This window comes from Erinaceus europaeus, chromosome 2, assembly GCF_950295315.1.
Source record: "Erinaceus europaeus chromosome 2, mEriEur2.1, whole genome shotgun sequence".
Lineage (NCBI taxonomy): Eukaryota > Metazoa > Chordata > Mammalia > Eulipotyphla > Erinaceidae > Erinaceus > Erinaceus europaeus.
In genome coordinates this window covers 133,434,308-133,458,664 of record NC_080163.1, presented here as the reverse complement: position 1 = coordinate 133,458,664, position 24,357 = coordinate 133,434,308, and the positions used below count along the sequence as shown (strand labels likewise).

General features: G+C 42.8%; 1 protein-coding gene across 5 annotated transcripts in view; it reads right to left on the bottom strand.

Annotated features, from left to right (window-relative positions):
- The window catches only part of IL34 (interleukin 34), a 91,119-nt gene that overhangs the window by 14,490 nt on the left and 52,272 nt on the right, over nt 1-24,357 (bottom strand). For 4 of the 5 annotated variants that reach the window (XM_060185205.1, XM_060185203.1, XM_007526684.3 and 1 more), the window contains exon 2: nt 372-490. The exons of the other annotated variant lie outside the window; for it this stretch is intronic. The gene's annotated coding sequence lies outside the window, so the exon portion shown is untranslated. The remainder of the gene's footprint in view (nt 1-371; nt 491-24,357) is intronic. 5 annotated transcript variants of the gene reach the window in all.

Sequence of the window (24,357 nt, the reverse complement as noted above, 5' to 3'; positions counted from 1 at the left end):
TTATTGCATATAACAGAACATACTCTGTGTGTATTTCACTTAAGACCCAGAGAGAAGACAAAGTACTACTCTGATACACACGTCGCCAGGGATAGCATACAAGTCTGATGCTCCACCAGTTGAGCTTTTTCACCATCCAAACACCTTATTTATTTATTTATTTATTTATTTTAATATTAGTACACTGCTTAGCTCTGGCTTATGGTGGTGCCAAGGATTGAAGCCCAGAACTCAGAGCTTCAAACATGAAATTCATTTGTATAACCATTATGCTGTCTCTCCCCCAACCCATCTCCCCCCCCCCCTTTTTTTAAGATTTTTTTTCCCCTAGGGACTAGGAAATGGCCCAATGAGTAGAGTATATGCCTTACCATACATGAAGCTGTGGATTGAGTCCTAGCATCGCATAGAAGCACGTTGGGTAATGGGGCAGTATTATGGTGTGTCTTCTCTCACAAGTCTGTTTCTTCCTCTCTCCACTCCCCAGATTCTTAAAAAAAGAAATAGAGAATTGAATCTAGGAGGCCATATCATGCATGTGTCGGATCCTGGGCTTATGGAAGTAGCTGACATTGCAAAGGACAGGAATAATGTGTGTGTGTGTGAGTGTGCAGCTGGGGCCACGGACCATCAAATTTGCCTAGAATCCCTCAGAATGTCAAGAAATAATTGATATTTGTTTATGTTAAACCACTATTTTTTTTTCTTCACTATTGCTTGGTGCTTGCACTATGAATCCACTGCTCCTGGAAGCCATCTTTTTTTCCATTGTTGTTTTTGTTGTTGTTGGAAAGAACAGAAAGAAATTGAGAAAGGAGGGGAACAGAGATGGGGAAAGATAAATACCTGCAAACCTGCTTCACTGCCTGTGAAGCAGGTGGGGAACTGGGGGCTCAAACCAGGATCCTTGAGTCGGTCCTTGTGCTTAATCTGGTATGCTACTGCCCAACTTCAAACCACTAAATTTAAGGGTTGTTGTTACACAGTTTAATAAAACTGAGACACTAGATAAGGTCCTAAGGATAGGGCCCTCAATGATACCAGAGAGCTTGCTTTCTGTATTCCCACAAAGAAGCGGTTATTTTTTAAAAATATATTTATTTATTCCCTTCTGTTGCCCTTGTTTTTTTTTTAATTGTTATAGTTATTATTACTGTTGGATAGGACAGAGAGTAATGGAGAGAGGAGGGGAAGATAGAGAGGGGGAGAAAAAGATAGACACCTGCAGACCTGCTTCACTGCCTATGAAGCAAGCTGGGGGTTTAAACCGGGATCCTTATGCCAGTCCTTGCGCTTTGTGCCACGTGTGCTTAACCCTCTGCGCTACTGCCTGACTCCCAGAAGAGGTCATTTGAAGATACAAGGAAAAGGTGGAATGACTGTGACCCATGGGGCAAGTCCTACCCAGAAACCACCCTGATCTTGGGTTTCTAGTCTACAGAATTATGAGAAATAAATTTCTGTTGTTTGAGTCACCTAGTCCATGGTATTTTGGTATAGCAACCCCAACAGACTAAGACATAGCATCTATCAGTAATTGAGTCCTTTTTATTGTATTTTATTTTGTTTACTTATTTTACCAAACCACTGCTCAGCTCTTGTTTATGGTAATGCTAGGCATTGAACCTGGGACCTTGGAGCCTCAGGCATGAAAATTTATTGTGTAAATCTCCCCAGCCCTACTGTCTTTTTTCATGAGAGAATGAGAGAGAGAAAGATAACCCAAAGCACCATTCCACCATCTATGGAGTTTTATTCATTTTCTCGTTCTTGCTCTCATGTGGTGCCCTCCCTGCCACCAAGCCTTCTCCTGGGGCCCCTTCATTCCATTTTCTTCGTTCCTTCGTTCCTTCCTTCCTTCCTTTTCTTTCTTTCTTTCTTTCTTTCTCTTTCTTTCTTTCTTTCTAGATTTTACTTATTAATGATAGAGACAGGAGGAGGAGAGAAAGAGAGACAGACATCTTTCTGCAACATGCACCTCCAGGGATCAAATTCAGTATCTCTGCTTGAGAAGACAACACTTTATCCGCTGTGCCACTTCCAGGTTGCTGTTTTTCTTTTCTTTTCTTTTCTTTTCCTTTTCTTGTCTTGTCATTTCTTGTCTTTCCTTTCCTTCCTTTATCCTTCCTTCTTTCTTTCTTCCTTCCCTTCTTTTTTTCTTTCTTCCTAGGGTTAAGGTGTTTTATTCTCTGATATTTTTCTTATTTTTAAGTGAAATTAAATAGTAAAACAGAACTTTATATGCTGCCTCCCTCCTCAGGTCTTTAGTGCTGACTTCCTTCTCTCTGTTCCATTCATACACAGAGCAACTGAGAAAATCAAATTAAAACTACACAGAGACAAACAGGCAGGAGGGGGTGAACTGTAGACATGTTCAAGGTTACATTGAGCCAGTTTGTGTTTTTTGGGTTCTGCATGGTTCCCTTTCATTGGCTAAACTGGAAAAGAAATCCCTTGGACCAGATGTTTCAAATGTGAAGCCCCTAGCTCCCCCCACTCCACCCCAGCAACACTGAAGAATAATGTCTTGTGAGGATACTGTCGGCATCATAATAACTTATAGTCCTATGCCTTCTCCATCCAGATGCTGTTCGCTGTCAAGAGCTAGTCCTTTTTCTGGGCATTAGAGAAGATAGTACAGACTTCTCTGACTTCCTTGAACTTTTCCTCTGCGCCCCCCCCCCCCCCATTCCCTCTTCTGCTTCCTCCTCCTCTTAATTTTCACTTGGGCTCCACAGGGCAATCTGGATGGTGCATATGCTTTCTTGATCTCGTCCTCAGAGTCACAGAGGTCACTTCCAGAATCTTGTAACCATGCCTCTTACTCCTCAGTTCCAGATGTGTGTTCTTTAGGAGCTGTTTGTTTTATCTCTCGGGTACACTCTTTCATTCTCCCCCTACTGCTGCTTCATACTGTTCTGAGTCCATGTCACACTGAGACCGAGTTGCTCTCAAGTACCTTTATGTTTTTGATGCTATTCCAGAAATCAAGCCCAGGATCTCACTCATGTGTTCATCACTGAGCCAGCTCCCCAGTCCAATAACTACTATTTTTTTCGGGGGTGGGGGGGAGTAGAAAAGCACTGCTTCTCCATTTAAAGGGTTCCATTTGCTTTTGGCTTTGTTGCTTTCTTTTTCAATTTTATTATTTAATTTTATTTTTATTACCTTTATTTATTTATTGGATAGAAAAAAATTGAGATCCAAAAATTAAGAGAGGAGGGGGAGATAGAAAAGAGGGGTTGGGCAGTAACGCAGCAGGTTAAGCGCACATGGCACAAAGCACAAGGACCAGCGGTGCAAGGATCCCGGTTCAAGCCCCCAACTCCCCACCTGCAGCAGGAGTCTCTTTACAAGCAGTGAAGCAGGTCTGCAGGTGTCTGTCTTTCTCTCCTCTGTCTTCCCTTCCTCTCTCAATTTCTCTCTGTTCTATCCAACAACAGCTATAACAACAATAACAATCACAACAAGGGCAACAAAATGGGAAAAATAGCCTCCAGAAACAGTGGATTCATAGTGCTGGCACCGAGCCGAGCAATAACCCTGGAGGCAAAAGGGGGTGCGGGGGAGAGAGACAGAGAGACACCAACAGCCCTGCTTCACTATTTGTGAAGCTTTCCTCCTGCAGGTGGGGACCAGGGGCTTGAATCAGGGTCTTTGCACGCTGTAGTGGATGCACCACACCCTGGCCCCTCAATTTATTTATTAATGAGAGAGGACATGAACACCAGAATACCACTCTAGCGATGACAGAAATTGAACTTAAGTCCTCATGCTGGCTAGTCAGACACTCTAACCACTGCACTCTGCACTACCTCTTCTTTCTTTCATGTGATGCTGAGTTCTGAGCCCAGAGCCTTATGCACACAGCATAGGTAGGCACTCTTTCATCCTCACAAATAATCTATTGACCATAGATACATAGACAGATATAGATTTCTAGACTCTCAATTCTAATCCATTGATTTATACATCTATCTTTATGCCATTACTATGCACTGTCTTCATTCTGTGCTTTTTGCAGTTTTTAAAATTTTTTAAAAGTATTTATTTATTCCTTTTTGTTGCTCTTGTTTTATTGTTGTAGTTATTATTGTTGTTGATGATGATGATTATTATTATTATTGATGATGATTATTATTATTATTGTTGTTGGATAGGACAGAGAAAAATGGAGAGAGGAGGGGAAGACAGAGAGGGGGAGAGAAAGACAGACACCCGCAGACCTGCTTCACCGCCTTTGAAGCGACTCCCCTGCAGGTGGGGAGATGGGGACTTGAACCGGGATCCTTATGTGGGTCTTTGCACTTTGAGCCACGTGCGCTTAACCCGCTGCGCTACCGCTGGACCTCCAGCTTTACTTATTTTTAAATATTTTTTATATTTATTTATCTTCCCTTTTGTTGCACTTGTTTTTTATTGTTGTAGTTGTTATTGTTATTGATGTCATTGTTATATAGGACAATGAGAAATGGAAAGAGGAGAGGAAGACAGAGAGGAAGAGAGAAAGACACTTGCAGACCTACTTCACCACTTGTGAAGTGACTCCCCTACAGGTGGGGAGCCAGGGCTAGAGCCCGCATCCTTACGCCAATCCTTGGGCTTTGCGCTGCGTGTACTTAACCCACTGAGCAACCACCTGACTCCCGAGTTTTACTTTTCCCCCAGAATATTATATACATGGAATAATAAATTCTGATGCCATTTCTTCCCTGTCTCCTTTCAGGCTCTTGTTATTTTCATCATTGTTGTTTACAGCATGAAAGAATGAACCCAAGGCTTTGAATATATGAAATACCAGACTTATTTCTATTCTTTTTACTTCGAGACAAGAGAGACAGACAGAGAATGAGAGATACCACAGTACCAACCCATCACCCATGAAGCTCCCCTGATGCCCTCAGTTGTGTTTCCATGTGGTGCTAGGGGCTTGAACATTTGGTAAGGTTCATGTTCTACCAGATGAACTATCCTTTGTCCCCTGCCCTCTCTTTCCTGTCACTTAACAAATGTGCTGGGGATTCATCTGTGCTGCTGACTGTAACAGTAATGTGTTCTTTTACTGTTGAGTAGCATTCCACTGTACCATAATGTGCTTATCTGTCCATTAGCTGGCAGACATTTGAGTTCCAGATTTTTGCAAATATGAGTAAAGCTACATGCATTTTCATACATGTCTTTATTTCTTTTAGGCAAAAGATTTAATGATAAGTATCAACCTATTTTCCAAACTGCTATTTGTCTTGGCACTCAAATTATTTTGTCATCTGGCTATTGGAAGTTTCTTCTAGTATGTTCCCATTCAAATGACATGACTCCAATAGTTTTCTGTAAGTTCCTTGTTCTCAGGTATGATTGAAGGTTCCAGCTTCACCTTGTATATTTTGTACCTCAGACTCAAAATTGGCTACTTTTTTGAGGCCAAGGAAATGCTTAGTCAATAGAATAAGTAACTTGCATAACTGTTGACCCTGATTTGATCCCTAGCATCATATATGCCAGAGTGATGCTCAGACACCTCTCTCACTCTCTATAAATAAGTAATTTTTTACTTACTTATTAAATGAGATAGAGGAGAGGAGAGTAAAGGAGGTGTTTTGGGTTAAGGGGGCCAACGTTGTTTCCCCAACATTTAAAAAGTTTGTCACACATCATCTCAACAAAGATTGAGGAGAAATCATGATTTTCAGGAATTTTAAATTTTATTCGGGAAAATTGAGAATATTCACGTTAGAACATAAGAAAGACAGAGGGAGAAAGAGGAGAGAGAGAGAGAAAGAGGAAAGCTGATTACTACTTACATGATGATCTGAAAAGAAAAGAGAGCAAGAAGTGCACAGGTCTGACTTTTAACACCCAAGCCCTGTTTCCACCTTTCCAAGCCACACCTGTTACCACTCCCATTTTCTGGGCAGTACCCTCCAGGTACCTCCTGTCTCTCAACAGAGGAGAGGGTAAGAGGAGAACCAGAGCATCATTCTGACACATTCCATGCCAGGGCTCAAACTCAGGATTTCATGCTCCAGAGTCCAACATTTCATCCACTGTACTACCTCCCAGGCCCCTAAAATAAATCTTTTGAAAGAGAAAGTTAGATACTGTTGTAAATCAAATTTTACTTATTTAATTAATTAATTAAAAGAACACTTAGTAGGTAGGTGTAGATACTATAATGGTTATACAAAGAGACTCTCATCCTAAGGTGCCAGTATCCCAGGTTCAATCCGTCACACCACAATAAACCAAAGCTAAGCCATGTGGGGGGGGGCAGGTGACAGACACTCAGAAGCCAATGAAATAGCTTGGCTGGCAGAGTGTAGGATTTGCTTTCTTAAGTCTCCCAGTTACATTGCTGTCACCACATGTAATGCTCTGGCTACTCCCCCCACTCCTTCTAAATAACATTCAAGACCAGTTTTTTTTGTTTGTTTTTACCAAAGCACTGTAAAAAATGGCGACTAATCCCTAGCACTGCAAAAACGGTATCATCTGTTTTCCATCTACACCATGCCTCGGCCTCGCGTGAGCTTAATGTGCAGCTTGGCAATACGAGAATCCGGCATGAAGCCCAGCCAGTCTATCTTGGCATTACTCTCAATCGCACTCTGTCATTTCACGAACATCTCATAAAAACTGCAGCAAAGGTGGGTGCGAGGAATAACATCATTGCAAGACTGGCCAGCTCCTCATGGGGCGCGAGCGCTTCCACACTACGATCATCATCTCTGGCATTATGCTATTCCACTGCAGAATATTGTGCCCCAGTATGGTTCCATAGCCCCCATGTCCACTTGGTCGATTCCAAATTATATTCTTCCATGAGGATAATTTCTGGAACCATCCGTTCCACCCCGGTTCCATGGCTGCCAGTTCTTAGCAACATCGCCCCACCAGATATTCGTCGGGATGCGGCATCATCTAAGTTCATTTCCCACGTCTACGCTCGACCGGACCTGCCAATATACGCGGATATCTTCGCCCACCCTGTCCAACGCTTGACGTCTCATCACCCAATATGGTCCCCTACGCCTACACTGAACTTCTCTGTTCCAGACTCTTGGAAACAGAGTTGGCAGTCAGCTGAGGTAAAGAACAAACACCTCATCACAGACCCCTGCAAGCGTCAACCCGGCTTTGACCTAGCACGTTATGATTGGGCCCTCCTCAATCGCTATCGAACAGGCCACGGCCGGTGCGCCGCTATGTTCCATCGCTGGGGAGCCAGAGACAACCCGAACTGCCCCTGCGGCTACAGACAGACTATGACCCACATAGTCAAGGACTGCCACCTCTCCAGATTCAAAGGAGGTCTCAAAACTTTACATCAGGCTCAACCTGACGCTGTTGACTGGCTACGGAAGAAGGGCAAACGCTAGAAGAAGAACCAAAGCACTGATTAGCTCTGGCTTATGGGAATTGAACCTGGAACTTCAGAGCCTCAGGCATGAGAGCTTCTTTGCATAACCATTATGCTATCTATCTCCCCCACAGCTTGATGTTTATTCAAAGGACACTCAGACACTTGAAGGGACATATGCATTCCTATAGTCATAACTGCATTATCCCCAATAGCCAAAAGGTGGAAGCAGCCTAAACAGCCATCAACAGATCACTGAATAAGTAAATTGTGGGATTTTTTTTACTCCATGAAATAATACTCTGCAATTAAAAAATCATTTTGTGTCCTTTGGGACAAAGTGGATGGAACTGGAGGTGACTATGCTCAGTGATATAAGTAAAGAGATGAAAGATAACTACCAGTGGTTTCAGACATACGTGGAATCTAGAGAACTAAAACATAAACTCGCAAAAAACAAGCAAGCAAATAAATTGCTTCTAAGAACTTGTGAAGGGGCTGGGCGGTGACGCACAGGGTTAAGCATACATAGTACTAAACTGCAAGGACCCCACAAGGATTCCGGTTCAAGCCCCGGCTCCCCAACTGCCAGGGGGTCACTTCACAAGTGGTGAAGCAGGTCTTCAGGTATCTCTCTGTCTCTCTCTCTCTCTCTGTCTCCCCTTCCTCTCTCAATTTCTTTCTATCTTATCTAATAAAATGGAAAAAATGGCCTCCAGGAGCAGTGGATTCATAGTGCTGGCACCAATTCCCAGTAATAACCCTGGAGGGAAAAAAAAAAAAGAACTTGTGAGAACTATGATGGTTATCACTGGAAGGTGGGAGGGTGGGGACACAGGATTTTTGAAGTGGATGTAGTGCGGAACTATACCCTGTAATCTTAGAATCTTGTAACCCACTATTGTAAGATGTGCACTTGAACAGGTGTGCCACTGCCCAGCCCCCTGTAACCCACTATTAATAAAAAGCAAGATGAAACACCACAGCCTGAATATTGGGGATGCTCATTACTTCTGAATTGCAAGCATTTATAGACCTTTACAAGCAGAAAGATCTAGGGGATTCATATTTTTGAGAAATAGAAAAATAAAGCATCAATTCATAAATTGTTCAGACTGTAAGATTTTTAAAAAATTATTTAGCTGTGAGTCGGGCGGTAGCGCAGCGTATTAAGTGCATGTGGTGCGAAGTGCAAGGACCAGCGTAAGGATCCCCTTAGGAGCCCCCTCCCCACTGGCAGTGAAGCAAGTCTGAAGGTGTCTTTCTCTCCCCCTCTGTCTTTACCTCCTCTCTCCATTTCTCGCTGTCCTATCTAACAATGACAACATCAATAACAACAACAATAACAACTACTACAACAATAAAATCATTTTTTAAAAATTATTTAGTTATTGGGGCCAGGTGGTGGTGCACCTGTTTGAGTGCACATGTTACAATGTGCATGGACCGGGGCTCAACCCCCCAGTCCCCACCCATAGTGGGGAAGCTTCACAGTAAGTGAAGCAGGACTACAGGTCTATCTATCTATCTGTCTGTCTATCTATCTATCTATCTATCTATCTATCTATCTATCTACCTATCTATCTACCAAAGCTTTATCCACAGGATTATAATTTTTTTAATCTTTTGTGACCTGGGAAATGGTGCAGTGGATAAAGTTTTGGACTCTCAAGCATGAGGTCCTAGGTTTAATCCCTGATATTGCATATACAAGAGTCATGCTCTGGTTCTCCCCCACTCTGGTCCCCCTCTCCCTCATAAATAAACCAGTCTTTTTAAAAAGAGTTTAAATGTCTTAAACTTGTTGTTTGCAACTCTGAAAATTTTACTTCCTGATTACACATAAAATAATTGATTTATGTATATGTGTAATATGTAAGACATATTTTGCATATAACTAGTATCAAAATAGTAGCACCAATACTACAATCTACCAATAAGATAACTTACACAGTTTAAGATTTCTGGGGTCAGGAGGTGGCACACCTAGTAAAGTGTGCATGTTACAGTACACAAAGACCCTGGTTCAAGCCCCTGACGCCCACCTGTATGGGGAAGCTTCACAAGCATTGAAGCAGTACTAAAGGTGTCTCTTTTTCCCTCCATTTTCCTCTCCCCCTTTCAATTTGTCTCTATCCTAAATAAATAGATAAATAAATAAGAAAATTCATTTTAAAAGATTTCTTTGTAGTTCTTTTTATCTTAGGATATATTCCCAAAGGGTTGTATAATAAAAAATGTATTTATATTTTTATCTTATTTTTAGGGACAGATAAACATTCTAGGTTTATTCTTGTATTATTTAAATTTAAAAATTGAGGCATTTTTCGTGGTTCATCTCTTTATGTTATAAATATTACATATAGTCTACTATGCTTTGCTTTTAAAAAGTGTTTTACTTTAAAACAAAACACAGATATAGGTAACAGAAAGCAAAGGAATGGTTTAGTGAATTATGACAAGCATACCTTGTCACAAGCACCCAGACAAGAAATAGAACCCAGTGAGATACTCCAGGAGGCTCTCCATCGGCCACATTCTACCACAGCTCCCCAAAACATAGCTAACACCTTGACTGTTAGAGCAATTGCCTGTTGGGGGATCTTCCTAGTTTTATTAATCAAGTGTGTGTCCCTGGATATTGTGATTTAGTTTTTAGCTTATTCAGTTTTTAAATCTCAGATTTTTTTTGAGAGAGAGAGATATTAGGGAGAGAGAGAGAGAGAGAAAGTCACCAGAGCATTGCTCAGCTCTGGCATATGGTGGAGCAGGGGACTGAACCTGGGACTTTGGAGCCTCAGGTATGAAAGCCTCTTTGTATAACCATTATGCTACCTCCCCCACCCTTTAAATTTCAGGCATCTTGAGACAGAGAGGTTCAAGAGTAGAGTACAAAATTAGTGGAGATTCTAAGTTCCATCCCTGATACTAAATATGCCAGAGGTGATCTAATTAATGCTCTGGTCTTTTATTACTCTCTCTCTCATAAAAATAAATAGATCTCTGACCCAGGAGTTGGAATAATAACTGGACTTGCAGGCATGAGGTTCTGAGTTTAATCCCTGGCATTGCATGTGCCAGAGTGATGTACTCTCTCTCCTCTCTATCATTAATAAACAAGTCCTTTTAAATTTTAAAAACAAGTTAAATTTTTTTAAAAATAAGAAATTTTATGGGGGTAGATAGCAAATAAGTTAAGCACAAAATAAGAAATCTTATATATCTCTTAAATCTCTTAATCTTTAGGATTTTCCCTCCCACTCCTTATCTCTTATAATTTACCTCTCAAAGAAGCCAGGGTGTTTGCTATGTGGTGTGTCTCCAGTCTAGGTTTGTTGATTGTATTATAGTTTCATGGTGCAATCCATCAAGTTCCTCTGTTCTGTCTTGGTAGTTGGATTACACACTCAAGTTCTAGCTTTGATTATGGGTTCCAGTCTATGGCCATACCACCCTGAACACGCCCGATCTCGTCTGATTCTAGGTTCTATCAACTGGAGGCAGGTGATGTCTGCTTTTCACTTTTTCTGATGTTGGCAGCCACAAGTGCTTAATGCCAAGATCCATCAAGGCTTTGCTGCCAAGTGTGATATTCCTATTCACCTTGCTTTCTAATAAAGCCTTTTCCCATGAGGCAAGCAGAGGTGGTAGCAAATCAACAGCTTGGCCAAGATGTCTGATATAAATGATACACTGTGCTTGCCACCCACAGCTCACCTCTCTGTGAGGCTCTAGGACTGGCTAACTTGTTTTCAAGAGCCCCCATCTCAGAGAAAGATGGGATACCTTCTAGACATGCTCTACCTGGTAGGATCCACTCCCTGCACCCTCGAATAATTTTTATCAAGACCTATTCCTGTTTCCACAAGCCAAATGCCTATAGCAGGCAGTATACCCCTGACAGTAGCTGGATATATGGATATCAGCATCAGCATATCTGGGAGGCGTGGTACCCACACCAGATCCCTAGGGCATCTCCCAAGCTCAAGAATTGTCTTAGGTGAAACAAACATGAAACCTTCCCAGTACTACAGACAACAGTAACATAAACACAGGGCGAGGCCTTTCTCAGCATTTCCTGAGAACCAGGTGTCTGACACAACACTATTTAGACCCTATCTACAGAGATCAAGAGATATGTAGTCATTCATCCTCTGACTTAAATTTACTTGTGAGGAAAACTTTATAACACTCTCACTATGAGAAAAATAGTTGTGCAGCTAAGGAGGTGGCTCAGCAGCAGAGTACAGAATGTGTATGTATGAGGCTCCGGGTTCCAGCCCCAGCACCCACCACATATATTAGAGTAGTGCTCTGGTCTCTCTCTCTCTCTCTCTCTCTCCCTCTCTCTCTCTCTCTCTTATATGTGTAGGTGCTGCTCTGAATTCCTGTATCCGTACACTTGTAAAATAGAATAGATTCTTTTCTTTCTTTATTAAGGAGTGGACTTATACACACACACACACACACACACACACACACACCTCACCAGACCCACCACCAAGTTTCCTATGCCACCACACCAAATGGAACCCCCTACTTATCTTCCTTTTGCCCTCCTGGTTCTCTCTGATAACCACCTTAGTTTTTATAGTCTAAGAATCAGTTTAGTTACAAGTTCTTTGCAATTCATTTATTTTAGTTATCCATATGATATCCATATATGAGTGAAACCGCTTCAGTAATTTTCTTTTCTATCTTTACTTATTTCACTTAGCATAATCACCCCTGGTTCCATCCATGTTGTCCCAAATGACATAATACAATAGTTTTTAATTGCAGAGTAGTATTCCATTCCATTAAATATATATCCCATAACTTCTTTCCCCCCCCCTTTTTTTTAATTGCCACCAGTGTTATCACTGGGGCTTCGTGCCTGGACTAAGAATCCAGTGCTCTCAGTGGCCATTTTTCTTTTTCTTCTTCTTCTTTTTCTTTCTATTTTATTGATAGAACAGAGAGAAATTGAATGAAGGGGGAGGTAGAGAGGAAAAAAGATAGATACCTGCAGACTTACTTCATCACTTATGAAGTGTTCCCCCTGCAGGTGGAGAGCAGGAGGCACAAGCAGGGTTCCTTTGCACAGTAATGTATGCACATAACCAGAAGTGCCACTGCCCAGCCCCCTGTCCCATAACTTCTTTCTCCAGTCATCTGTTTATGGTCATTTAGGCTCCTTCCAGCCTTAACTGTTGTGCAAAATGGAACTATGAACATAAGGGTGGGTGCATACATTTTTAAAAATCTTTTTGTTATTTTATTTATTGGATAGAGACAAAAAGAAATGCAGAGGGAAGGGAAGATAGACAGGAAGAGAGAGACACCTGCAGCCTTGCTTTACCATTCCTGAAGCTTTCCTCTTGCAGGTAGGAGACCCGGGCTTGAATCTAGATGCTTGTGCATTGTAACATGTGCACTCAGCTAGGTGCACCACTGCATGGCCCTGCATACATTCTTTTGAATTAATGTTTTTATGTCCTTTGGATATATGCCTAAGAGTGGTATTGTTGGATCATATGGTATTTCCTTTCATGTCTTTTTCTCTTAATTTTTAAAAAAAAATTATTTTCCCTTTTTGTTGCCCTTTTTTATTATTGTTGTTGTAGTTATTATTGTTGTTGATGATGATGTCATCGTTGTTGGATAGGACTGAGAAAAATCAAGAGAGGAGGGGAAGAGAAAGATAGATACCTGCAGACCTGCTTCACCACCTGTGAAGTGATTCCCCTGCAGATGGGGAGCCAAGGGCTTGAACTGGGATCCTTATGCCGGCCCTTGCGCTTCGCACCACGTGTGCTTAACCCATTGCGCTATTGCCTGACACCCCATTCATGTTTTTTTTAAGGATTCTTCATAATATTTTCTATAGGCCTGCACCAGCTCTCATTCTTACCAACAGTGTATCAAACAGAATTCCTTTATGTCCACATCTCCAATTACTTTTTAATTTAATTTAATTTTATTTTATTTTTGCCTCCAGGATTATCACTGAGGCTCAGTCACATTCGTAATGTGAGGCATTACGAATCCACAGCTCCTGGTGGCCATTTTTCCCCATTGTTTTAGATAGGACAGAGAGAAAATTGGGGGGGGGGGGAGACAGAAAGAGGGAGAGAAAAAGAGACACCTGCAGACCTGCTCCACCACGTGTAAAGCAACTGAGCCTGGGACTTGAACCAGGATTCTTTGTTTTTGCCTCCAGGGTTATTGCTGGGGCTCAGTGACTGCACCATGAATCCACTGCTCCTGGAGGCTATTTTCCCCCCTTTTGTTGCCCTTGTTGTTTTAGCCTTGTTATGGTTATTATTGCTGTTGTTAATGTCGTTGTTTGACATGATAAAGAGAAATCAAGAGAGGAGGGGAGACAGAGAGGGGGAGAGAAAGATAGACACTTGCAGACCTGCTCCACCATCTGTGAAGTGACTCCCCTGCAGGTGGAGAGCTGGGGGCTCAAACCGGGATCCTTCTGCTGGTCCTTGCGCTTTGCACCAGGTGAACCAGGATTCTTTAGCAGGGTGTCCTTGCGCTTTGTTCTGTGTGTGCTTAACCCAGTGTGCTACCACTTGGCCCCCTCCATTAAAAAATATAGATATATTATACCCTCCTTACCTACTTCCTATTACACTTCCCTCAGTCACTCCAAAGCTAACCTTATCAAAGTTATGACTACAAAAGCTGAATAAGGGCAAGAGACTTTAATGATGACTCTTTAGTCACTATCAAGCCATCCCATCAGCTGGGACCCTCGTCAGGGAGTCCTGAGATTCCCACACAGACATGATGGGCCTAGACCTCTAATAGATCCCTCTCTCCATTGTCACTGATCATCTCCATCAGGAACAACATAATGGATCCATTTGTGGGCCCCCATAGGACCCTGGCCTCTATGTGGATCAACAAGGGTAGAGAATGTTCCATCCTCTGAAGGGAGGCTGGACAACATACTCTATGCTACACCTGAGGAAGATGAATCTTAAAATTGGGGCAGCTTGGAACATTCCTACTCATAACCATAGAATGCAAGCTCAGACCTACAGGGATGCAGAGGTTACATAGGCTCCTAAGCTGAATATGGGCCCCAGATCAAATCAATAGGGTTTACAGTTAACAATATTTATACACCTTTCCCATATTTGGGAGCTATTCTCTTCCCTGGTCCAGCTTTCTAGTCCTTTTTCCAGCCACGACATCATCTCCCCAGACAATAACTTAGGTCTACCTGTCTATCAGATGTCAGGCTCAGGAAAAAACTAGTATACTCATGGGCCCTTTGGAATATAACTAAAATAGGCCTACTAGCTATCTTCAGAATGGAGACCCCAAATCTTCATCTGCAATATTCCAGCCTTGGGAGTCGGGCGGTAGTACAGAGGGTTAAGCACAGGTGGCGCAAAGTACAAGGACCAGTGTAAGGATCCCCACCTGCAGGGGAGTCGCTTCACAAGAGGTGAAGCAGGTCTGCAGGTGTCTGTCTTTCTCTCCCCCTCTCTGTCTTCCCCTCCTCTATTTATTTCTCTCTGTCCTATCCAACAATGATGACAAAAACAACAACAACAATAAAACAACAAGGGCAACAAAAGGGAATAAATAAATAAATATATTTTTTAAGTATTCCAGCCTTTAGGTTCATGATTAGTCAACAATTTGTTTGGCTTTATATTTTAAGTCTTTTTTCAGCTACCAGGTTCTAGATGATACCATGATGCTAACTGGACTTCCCTGGGCAGACAACCCCACCAATGTGTCCTGGAGCCTCACTTCCCAGTCCCACTAGGGAAAGAGAGAGACAAGCTGGGAGTATGGATCCATCTTCCAATGCCCATGTTCAGTGGGGAAGCAATTACAGAAGCCATATTTTCCACCTTCTGCATCTCATAATGACCCTGGGTCCATACTCCCAGAGGGTTAAAGAATAGAAAAGCTATCAGGGGAGGGGATGGGATACAGAGTTCTGGTGGTAGAAATTGTGTGGAGTTGTACCACTCTTATCCTATGGTTTTGTCAGTGTTTCCTTTTTATAAATAAAAATTAAAAGAAATTATATATATACATATGTGTGTATATACACATACATGCATACATATATAAATGTTTCACACGAGGCAGAGAGAGAGAAGTCAGACTACCACTTTGTTATATTTGCTGCTGGGGATTGAACTGGGAACTTCAAACATATAAATCTGATGCTCTACCAGTTGAGCTATTTCCTGGGTCAGTCCAATTTTTTTGATATAGGAACTTTTCACCTGCGTGGAGTACTAATGAAACAAACTCTTTAAAATGCTTTTGTGTTCCTCTAAAAATAATGACTGTGAAGGGGGCTGGGCAGTGACAGATTCAGCAGAATGTACAAGTTACCATGTGCAAATAGCCTGGTTCAAGCCTTTGGTCTTCACCTGCAGGAGGAAAGCTTCACAAATGGTGAAGCAGTTCTGCGGGTGTCTCTCTTGCTTTCACTCTGCCTCTCTATCTCCACCCCCCCCCCAATTTTTCTTTGTCCTTCAAAGAGGAAAATTTGCCAACAAGAGTGGTGGATTCCTCATGCAGGCACCAAACCCCAGCAATAATCCAGGTGGTGATAAAACACAAATAAATGCTGTACTATATATTTAAAAATCATAAGCAAGATAAGGAGTGAAGTGGAATGACATATGAAGAAAATTAACCTAGGGAGTATACATAAAAGTCGTAACATACTACAAAGGCAAAGCTACAGAGTAAATAAAGAGCAAAGTAAAAGAAAAATATGTTTGAAGAACATTCTTTGATGGCCATAGAGGTAACTCAGCTATATAATATAGGAATGCAAATTTGAGGCCCTGGGTTCAATCCTTAGCATCTCATATGTCTAAACTGAGTGGTGCTCTAGTCTCTCTCCCTCTCTCTCGTAAAATAAGTAAATAAGGTGTTGGGAGATAGATCACTGGGCAAGATGCATGCTTTATCATGCATGAGGTCCCACAGTCAAGCTCCACAGCACATGGGAATATGATGGCACCAGAAGGGCCTCCATGGGTGGTAGAAGGGCACTGTGGAGTCTTTCTCTCTCTCATTCTGTTTCTCTATCACTATGCCCTCTCTCTCTCTTCCTCTTCCTCTCCCCCCCATTTAAAATAGAAAAAAAATGACTTGAGGGGGCCAAATGGTGGTGCACCCAGTTAAGCACACATAGCACTAAGTGCAAGGACTACGCAAGGATCTAAGTTCGAGCTCCCGGCTCCCCACCTGCTGGGAGGATACAGGTGTCTCTTTCCGTCTCTCTCTCTCTATCTCCCTTTCCTTTCTCAATTTCTTTCTGTCCTATCCAATAAAATGGGAAAAAAATGGGCTCCAGGATTCTTAGTGATGGCACTGAGCCCCAAAGATAACCCTGGAGGCAGAAAAAAAAAGAAAGGAAGGAAGAAAGAGAGAGAAAGAAAGAAAGAAAGAAAGAGAGAGAGGGAGAGAAAGAAAGAAAGAAAGAAAGAAAGAAAGAAAGAAAGAAAGAAGAAGAAAAATGACCTGGGAGCAGTGGTATTATACATGAATTAGGCGCTATCACTGAAGAAAAAAAAAGGGGGGGAGAAAAGCAGTTATCATTTGCTCAAATGAGAAGGTGACATTATAGAAATCTAAGCAAAATAGCTCACTTGGATAGTGTATTGCTTTGCTATGTGCATCACTCAGATCTGAGCCCAGCCCCTCCACACTGAAAGAATCTTTGGTGTCAGAGTCTCTTTCACACTCTAAGAAAATAAATAAATAAAATTAAGATATATAATTCCAGTAAGAATGCTTTGTCCATTGTAGACTGTGAACTAGGGATGTGCTCTATTTATTTGTTTATTTATTTATTTATTAAAGGGAGATTAGCAAGGGTTAGAGAGGTATCCAAATATATTAGCATCAGGCTGAGTCTTCTGCCTTGACATTTGGCAAGACTGTGAGAGATTTTTGTCACCACTGAGGCTGGGGGCTTTACTGGCCTCTAGTGGGTGGAAGCCAGAGATGATGGAAGCATTCTACAAAGCAAATGGCAGCCCTCCCACCCCCCAAAAAAAGGAATAAAAATAAATAAATAAAACAGAACTTTCCAAATGTCAGTAGTGCTGAGGCTGAGATACCCTGTCTTAAAGAAGAAAGACTGAAAAAGAATCAAAAAATAATTTCCCCACTCTGGCATTCTGTGCTTTTTAAGGCAGAACCCAGTTACCGTGTTGCACCAGCCAACAACACCCGTGGTACATCAATCACCCTCACTTGGAGAAGCTTCCAAATAACAAGATGTCGGTGGACCAAGGGTGCTACCAGCCACTGGTGAGAAAAGGATGCTGTTAAGGGAAGGTTTATCTCAGAAATCCAGACCAAGCCCAGCAGCTGTACTACTCACTCTGCTCTGTATACTGATGTTTGTTTTGTTTTATTTTGTTTTTCTTACCAAAGCACTGCTCAGCTGAGGTGGTGCTGAGGATTGACTCTGGGACCTCAGCCTTAGGCACTGAAGTCTTTGCATAACCACTATACTATCTTTCCAGCCCTGCATATTGTTTTCACAGTTCATATTCACTAAACTCCTACTATGTGTAGATATTGTGTCAAAAACTATTAAGCCATAATTCCAGAAAGAGGCACATCAAATAGTCCACTTGCAGGTATCCCCCCCCACACACACATCAGGGTTATCACTGAGATTCAGTGTCTGCACAACTACTCCACCACTCTTGGTAGGGTTGTTTGTTTGTTTTGGTTTTTGCCTTTTTTCTTTCTTTTTGATAGAGGGTAAGAGACAGAGATAGACAGGGAGGAAGGAGACAGACACCTATAGCACTATTCCACTGCTTGTGAAATTCCACCCCATCTCCCCCACAAGTTAGAACCCAGGTTCTCATATATGATAACATGTATCCTCTACTGGGTGTGCCACCACCTGGCCCAGTATCCAATTTTTCTGAAGAAGACAAAAGACTAAGCTGAAAAAAGATTTGCATACTATGCGCATTGCCAAAATATGAAAACAACCCAAGTGCCCAACAACAGATGTCTGGAACATGATAAGATACTACTCAGCTGTGAGAAGAAGATAAAATCTTGCCATTTGCAACAACTGGGATGGAATTAAAAGGGGCGAGACTAAGTGAAATACCTCAGAAGGAGCAGGACAAATAACAGATGATATCACCTATAGGTGCTATATAAAGAAATAAGGCAGGCGGGGGTAGATAGCATAATGGTTATGCAAAGAGACTCTCATGCCTGAGGCTCCAAAGTCCCAAGCTCAGTCCCCTGCACCACCATAAACCAGAGCTGAGCAGTGCTCTGGTGAAAAAAAGGAAGGAAGGAAGGAAGGAAGGAAGGAAGGAAGGAAGGAAGGAAGGAAGGAAGGAAGGAAGGATGGAAGGAAGGAAGGAAGGGAGGGAGGAAATAAATCAAGGAGGCAGGGCAGTGGCGCACCCTGTAGAGCACACACACTACCATGCACAAGGACCTAAATTCAAGTCCACCAGTCACCACCAGCAAGGTGAAAACTTTATGAGTGGTGAAGCAGTGCTGTATGTGTCTCCTTCTGTGTCTCCCTTTCTCGGGTTCTCTCTGTCCTATCAGGAAAAAGGGAGAGAAGAGGAGAGGGTACAGGGGGTGGGGGTGGAGGAAAGAGAGCAAATAAGTAAGGCCTTAGACACACACACCCCAAACATTTAAGAGAGAGAGAAAAGTATTAGGTAGTGGGGGAGGCTTGGAAGTAAATAAATGAATAGTGAGCACTATCATGGGCAAGTGTATGCAGCTAAGCCACCACCAACTAGGGGGTCAGGGTGTATAGAGGGCAAGGGTAGGAATGGCTTTCCAGGAAAGGCAGTGACTGTTCTTCTTAACTCTCCCAAGTATCAGTAGCTCCTGGTTGGAAGCAGAGCTCATTCATTCAGAAGCAATGTGCGGCCGGTTAAGCACATGTGGTGCAAAGCGCAAAGACTGGCCTAAGGATCCGGGCTCAAGCCCCCGGCTTCCCACCTGCAGGGCAGTCGCTTCACAGGCGGTGAAGCAGGTCTGCAGGTGTCTATCTTTCTCTCCCCCTTTCTGTCTTCCCCTCCTCTTTCCATTTCTCTCTGTCCTATCCAACAACAAACGACATCAACAATAACAATAATAACCACAACAAGGGCAACAAAAGGGGGGGAAATGGCCTCCAGGAGCAGTAGATTCATGGTGCAGGAACTGAGCCCCAGCAATAACCCTGGAGGCAAAAAAAAAGATGGGTTTGATGTAAAAATTCAACCTCAAAGGGTTATGAGGACTTACCGAGTATCTATATAGAGAAAGCTTAGCACATGAGCAGCTCAGTAACTACTATCAATATTATTTACTATTAGAATTATCAGTGAAGATGGGCTTTGAAGAATTTAGACTTTCTCTTTCATTTTTGAATCATTTTCTTCATTGCTGTTGATTTTGCACCCACAATAGAGAGCTATAAAGAAAAGTATTTGATTATAAAAGGAAGAAAGAAATCCAGTGTAGAACTAGTCACATGGAGCCTTGCTTCAAGGAAGCTGCCTATTGTCCTTCTAAAGGACTCTGAACTCTGATCTTTGACATCTGACCTCCAATAAGCAGGGGGAAGAACAGAGGGTGAAAAGCTCATACTAGTGTCATTCTCAGAAAAACAAAGGAGTAATAGACAAAGAGACTTATTAATGTTGTGACCCAAAGCTTCTTTAGGCAAGATTTTAAAAAAGGAAGAGGGGCGATGGGTGGTAGTTAAGAGGGTTAAGCACACATTGCGCACAGCGCAAGGACTGGAGTAAGGATCCTGGTTTGAGTTCCTGGCTCCCCACCTGCAGGGGGTTTGCTTCACAAGTGGTGAAGCAGGTCTGCAGGTGTCTGTCTTTCTCTACTCTTTTCTGTCTTCCCCTCCTTTCTTGATTCCTCTCTATCCTATCCAACAATGACAACAATAACAACAACAAAAATAACAACAATGATAAACACCAAGTACAACAAAAGGGAAAAAATAGCCTCCAGGAGCAGTGGATTCATAGTACAGGCACTGAGCCCCAGCAATAACCCTGGAGGGAAGAAGGAGAAGGAGAAAGGAAGGGAGGGTGGGAGGAAAACAAAACAAAAAGGAGTGAGGTGTAAGTCAGTAGTTGAAGGGCCACTAAGTAAACAGTTCCTCTCTGGAAACTGCAGCAGAGGACAATATGTGTGCATTATCCCCAGCCTGTTTGTATCTTTCCCTCTTTTAGGTATGTTCCTAAGGGCCCATGACTTTAGCACTTTTGCCAGAGCTTGATAGCTAACATGCAGGTGGACTAAAAATATCTCCTGTGAAGATGGTATCAGAGTTGAGAATAGTCCCAGAAAGCTGGGTTAGAGCAGAGGGGAGCTCCCAAACTTGAAGAAAATATATAAATACAATTGACTGTTTATCCCATTGATCTGACCCAGGGTCCATATATATTTACACTTAGCACAGGAGCCTATGTAACCTCTGAGTCCCTGTCAGTCTGAGCTCACAGTCCATGGTCCACAGGTGGGAACATTCTAGGCTGCTGTCATTCCAGGACCAGTCTTCCTTGAGTGGCAGAGTAGGATGACCCAGGCTCCCTTCAGAGAGTGGGGCAGTCCCTACCATTGCGACTTTATGGTGAGGACAAATTCCTGGAAAGGGCCTCAGGAGGGTTTATGATGACATTCCTGATGGAAGTGACCCATGGTGATGGAAAGAGGAATCCACCAGAGGTCTGAGGCCCATTGTTCTATGGGGGAGTCCAAGGATTTCCTGATCAGGGCCCCAGCTGATGAAGTGGCCTGATAGTGTCCAGAAAGGCTATCATTAAGTGAGCCAGTCTCTTTCCTTTCACCAACTTATGTAGTCCCTTCTTTATCTGATAAGCTTAGACTGAGGTGAGTATTCTACTCTAATTTTTAAGAATTAAAGAAAAAGAAAAAAACCTCACTAGAAATGGTTAGCTCCTGGGAGCTAACACGTGATTAAGTGCACATGTTACAATGAGCAAGGACTTGGATTCAAGCCCCCGGTCCCTACTTGCAGGGAGAAAATTTCACAAGCGATGAAGCAGAGCTGCAGGTATCTCTCTCCGTCCCTATCTTCCCCTTCCTTTCAATGTCTGGTTATCTCTATCCAATAAATAAATAAATAAAGATAATTTTTAAAAATTTAGAAAGACTCATGACTCGTGCCACATGGCTATTAACTGCTTCTGAAGGTTCCAACCTGGTGCCTGCCTCACCAAATTAGCTAGAACACCCAAAGGAAAGCCAGCCAGAACCAAAGCACTATCCAGTGGACTCCCACCAACAACTCTGCCTTCACACTCATCCACCACTCGAACCTGTCCTTCCTGCCCACAGCAAAAAATGTCTCTTTTGGCCTCTCACACATGGATGCTCTCTGGGCATTGTGGGCAGCACCCACAAGACAGCCACCTTGCAGATGCTGAATTCAATGTGATTGAGCCTGTTGCCAAGGGGATACCAAACTCCAGCATTCAAGGCCAAGAAAAGCCTGCATAGGGGCCAAGAGTTTTAACCTATCCTCTCCCATCTCCTATTTATTTATTTATTTATTTATTTTGCCACCAGGTTTATCACTGGGGATCAGTACCAGTACTATGAATCCATAGCTCCTAGCAGCCTTTCTTTCTTTCTCCCTTTCTTCCTTCCTTCCTTTCTTTCTTTCTTTCTTTCTTTTTTTCTATTTTATTTGATAGGATAGAGATAAATTGAGAGGGAGGGGAAGATAGAGAGGAAAGAAGAAAGAGGGAGTCGGGCGGTAGCGCAGCGGGTTAAGCGCACGTGGCGCAAAGCACAAGGACCGGCGTAAGGATCCCGGTTGAACCCCGGCTCCCCACCTGCAGGGGAGTCGCTTCACAGGCGGTGAAGCAGGTCTGCAGGTGTCTGTCTTTCTCTCCCCCTCTCTGTCTTCCCCTCTTCTCTCCATTTCTCTCTGTCCTATCCAACAACAAAGACATCAATAACAACAATAACCACAGCAATAAAACAACAAGGGCAACAAAAGGGAATAAATAAATTAAATAAATATTAAAAAAAAAAAAAGAAAGAAGAAAGAAAGACAACTGCAGACCTGCTTTACCTCTCATGAAGCATCCCCCTGCAGATGGGCAATGGAGGCTTGAACCTGGATCCTTGTGCACGGTAATGTGTGTGTTTAACTGGATATGCCACCGGCCCTGCTCCTCAACCTAACCTTTTTTTTTTTTTTTTCCCCTCCTCCAGGGTTATTGCTGGGCTCGGTGCCTGCACCATGAATCCACCGCTCCTGGAGACCATTTTTTCCCCCTTTTGCTGCCCTTGTTGTAGCTTCGTTGTGGTTATTATTATTGCCCTTGTTGACGCAATTCGTTGTTGGATAGGACAGAGAGAAATGGAGAGAGGAGGGGAAGACAGAGAAGGGGAGAGAAAGATAGACACCTGCAGACCTGCTTCACCGCCTGTGAAGCGACTCCCCTGCAGGTGGGGAGCCGGAGGCTCGAACCGGGATCCTTACGCCGGTCCCTGTGCTTTGCGCCACATTCGCTTAACCCACTGCGCCACCGCCCGACCCCCCCAACCTTTTAACTTAATTCACAAATCTATTCAAACGTGTTGAGATTAAGAGGTTTTGTCTCTAATCCCTTGCTTTCTATAGTCCAAACTTTTTTTCTTTATCTTTTTTATAAAGATTCATTTTCATGCAGTGCTGGGGAATGAAACCAGGGCATCCTGCAAGTGTAGTACCATCACTGCTAAACAGCCTCCCTAGTCAGTGTTTATTTATTTTTGTTTTTTCTCTGCGGGATGGAAGAGAGAAGGGCGCCATTATGCCACCACTCCACCATTTGTAGAGTTCCCCTATTCATGTATGTAGTGCTCCCATGTGGTGTTGGAGCTCGAATCTAGGGCCTTATGCACAGCAAGGCATGAGTTCTACCAGGTGAGCTACCTCCTGGCTCCTAAAAATTTATTTATTCATTATAGAGAGATAATAGAGCATCATTCTGTCCACATGCAGTGCCAAAGACCAAACCCAGGGCCTCAGCTTAAAAAACATGCATCGAGGGCTGGGAGATAGCATAATGCTTATGCAAAAAGACTTTCATTCCTGAAGTACCAAAGTATTCAGGTTCAATCCCCAAATCCCCAGCACCATAAGCCAGAGTGGAGCAGTGCTCTGGTGGGAAAAAAAAAAAAAAAACCAACCCAACACTGAGTCACCTCCCCAATCCTGTGTTTCTTCATTATAATGAGCTTTCCCTGAGAAACTTGAACACATATCCCTGAGGATATATATATATATAATGAATGGGGCTGGCAAAGGTCAGAAATACCACCTAACCAATCCCTAGTGTGTGTGTGTGTGTGTGTGTGTGTGTGTGTGTGTGTGTGTGTTTCCACCAGCTTTAACTCAGTGCCATCATGGTGAATCTATTACTCTTAATGGCCATTTTCCCCATTATTTTCTTCTTTTGTTTATTTTTAATAAAACAGAGAAAAACTGAGAGAGGATGGGAAGATAGAGAGGGAAAGAAAGAGAGAGAGACATTGGTGGGGTTGTCTGTCCAGGGAAGTCTGGTTGGCATCATCTTAGCATCTGGAACCTGGTGGCTGAAAAGAGAGTTAACATATAAAGCCGAACAAATTATTGACTAATCATGAACCTAAAGGCTGGGGAAAGAGAGAGATAGGCTGGGAGTATGGATCGACCTGTCAATGCCCATGTTCAGTGAGGAAGCAATTACAGAAGCCAGACCTTCCACCTTCTGCATCCCACATTGACCTTGGATCCATACTCCCAGAGGGTTAAAGAATAGGAAAGCTATCAGGGGAGGGTATGGGATACGGAGTTCTGGTGGTGGGAATTGTGTGGAGTTGTACCCCTCTTATCCTATGGTTTTGTCAGTGTTTCCTTTTATAAATAAAATAAAATAAAAGAGAGAGAGAGACAGAGAGAGACAACTGCAGCACTATTTCCTTGATCATGAAGAGGGAGCATATGCTTTACC